Raw genomic sequence first — 2,870 nt, forward strand, 5'->3', positions numbered from 1 at the left:
TCAGAGAGAAGTTTCACTTTTATGGTTTAAAATATTGTTAACTATATAACAATATTTTCCCCCATTGTTGCAAAGACTCTTTAGTACAGAAAAGGCTGAACATTTAATAATTAGTTTTTAACACAGTGCCTTAATATCTTGTGTACTTTCCCAGAACTCAAATGTCTCCAAGATGGGAATTCAGATCACTGGTTCTGAATCCTGGCTCCACATTAGAATCACCTTGCCTGGAGCTTCTAAGCAATATCAATGTCTAAGCCCACCCTTGGAGGTTTGAATTGAGGTCTCATTCAAGCAGTTGAGAATGAGGCCTAAGAACCAGTATTTTTTTAACCCGTTTCACAGGTGAATGTAATATACAACAGATGTTGAGAGCCACTGACTTAGACCATTAAAGGAACTGCACTGACACTATTAGGTAAATTTTCAATGCATCATTTAGGGTAGGCTATCCCATTCAAACTCAGTGTGATTAAAGTAAAATGTATTTCCACAGCAGTTTTCTCTCCAGACTTTCTGTCTTCACTTGTACATCCACAAAGGAAAACATGAAGACCTCTTAGATTCAGCCTTTTTTCCATTTCCTCATATCCGGTCAGTCCTTAAATCCAATGTCCTTCATAGAAGTCTCATGCCCATGCTCCCAGAGCTCTGCCTGCCTCTAGGTTATGAACTCCTGGCAATCTCTTGCTGTCTTTTTTGGCTCAAGTGCAGACAGCTGAGTTAATCATGTTCTTCAGGCATGTTGTCATCATGGATTCATGCAAGGCCCTTTGTTTAAATGAAGGTATTTATTCGTTCAATAGTCTATTTTGCACATGGCTGCCAGATTGTTTTTAAAAGACTGCTTTCATCAATTCTCTTGGCTCACATCTCCCAGTAACTCCTCATTTCCTACTCTGTAAATGGTGAACTACTTTGTGTGCCTTTTAAGGCTTTGTATAATTGGTATTGAAACTCCAGGGATTCAGTCTAGGTCCTGCTGCTCACCACACAGGAAGCCACTCACTGAGAGAGTATTGCCAGGGAAGAAGGCTTTATTCAGGTGCTATAGCTGAGGAGATCAGAGATCAGTCTCAAATCCACCTGACCAACTAAAATTGAAAGTTTATATATTAGGAAAGAAAAGTAACTACGTGTGGGAAAACAGGACTTAGGGAGGGGTAAGGAAGAGAAATTGGTCAACAGGAAGCAGGTGGTCAGTTAGGCAATGATAATGGCTAAGGGATCTGGCATCTCATTGTCCAAATGCAGTGATTTAGTAAGTTTCAGTTCCTTGATACTATGTGGAAGGCCTGATGTTTGGTTTCCTGAGAAACTAACTCAGATAAGAAAAATGTAACTTTCTTAAGTCTTAAGAATCTCCCAGACATTTTTTTTCTTGCCATTATCCCTTAAGCAATATAGGGAATAACTAAAAAAGTCTTGTGAGGGTCAATTTCTATGTTTATTCAAAAGAAACCATAAACATCAGTTTTATGGGACAATTGGGCCAGTTACATAATCAACACCCATTCAACTTAGGATGTCGCTTAACTTCTCTGGCCCATTTTACCACCTGTAAAATTATACATTAATAAATATATAAAGACATGTAATTATATAATACTATATATTATACATGTATAATTCTTTTTGGATCCAAATAAATATTCCTATTTTTTAAAGGACTATTTTCTACTCTGCTTGCAATAGGCTATTCATTATTCTAATCAGTTTGGTTTCTTCACTGTTCTAACAACACAAGCTCAGTGTTGCTTTTCATGTTGTTTTTCTCTTTTGAAAAACCCTCAGGTCTTTTCTTAACCTGTCTATACGGTATCATTATTCAAGGCACAGCTTAGATTCCACTCATCTATAATGTCTTTCTAGATGAGTGCGTGAGTATATGATCACACAATTTGAAATATAATCCATTTTGTTTGTGTTGTTCCTAGTCCTTAAGTATCTCTTTTTAATATTTTCTAAATATTCTGTTTTTATGTTCCTTTTCTTTGTTCTAACATTTATGTAGAAGGATGCTTTAGAATTTTTGAGTGGTTGTACTTTTCTTTTGTGTTAAGTTTTAATTTTTGTGGGTACATAGTAAGCATTATGATTTTCTAATGTTGTGCATTGTGGTCAGAGAATAAGATCTGTAAAATTCCTGGTTTTTAAAAAATTCATTTACATTTTTCTTTGTGATATCATCTAATTTTTGATCAGCTTTTGTCAAGATTTTTATTGAAACTCGAAAGTAATATAAATTCTTTGTTTTCAAGTTTTTAAGCCAGTAATGTAAAATATCTTTTTACATGTAAAAGAGATATAACTTATTGTTCAAAATTGGGAACTACATCCATAATCTTACCAGTATTTTAGCATATTTGCTTCTAGAGTTTCTATTTTTAAAAAATGACTAAAATCCACATGTATTATATATATTTGTATCCTGCTCTTGGTTATTAACAATAATTTGATGTGTTTTGTCATTAAAATATCATAATTAACATCATTTTTAAAGCATATTTAATATTCTATTATATGGCTATATCATAATTTACTTAATTCCTTGGTTTTAGACATTTACATTTCATTCTTTTTTTTTGCAACTATAAATATCATTCTTCAAATGTTAAAATAAACACTGGAAACACACCTCAACCTCCCATTCCTACTAATCTTTAGAAATGAGATAATGTATATTTTATTTTATTTTATTTTATTTTTTTGAGACGGAGTCTTGCTCTCTCGCCCAGGCTGGAGTGCGGTGGCCGGATCTCGGCTCACTGCAAGCTCCGCCTCCCAGGTTTACGCCATTCTCCTGCCTCAGCCTCCTGAGTAGCTGGGACTACAGGCGCCGGCCACCTCGCCCGGCTAGTTTTTTTGTA

Source organism: Trachypithecus francoisi, unplaced genomic scaffold, assembly GCF_009764315.1.
Source record: "Trachypithecus francoisi isolate TF-2019V2 unplaced genomic scaffold, Tfra_2.0 Lachesis_group4, whole genome shotgun sequence".
NCBI lineage: Eukaryota > Metazoa > Chordata > Mammalia > Primates > Cercopithecidae > Trachypithecus > Trachypithecus francoisi.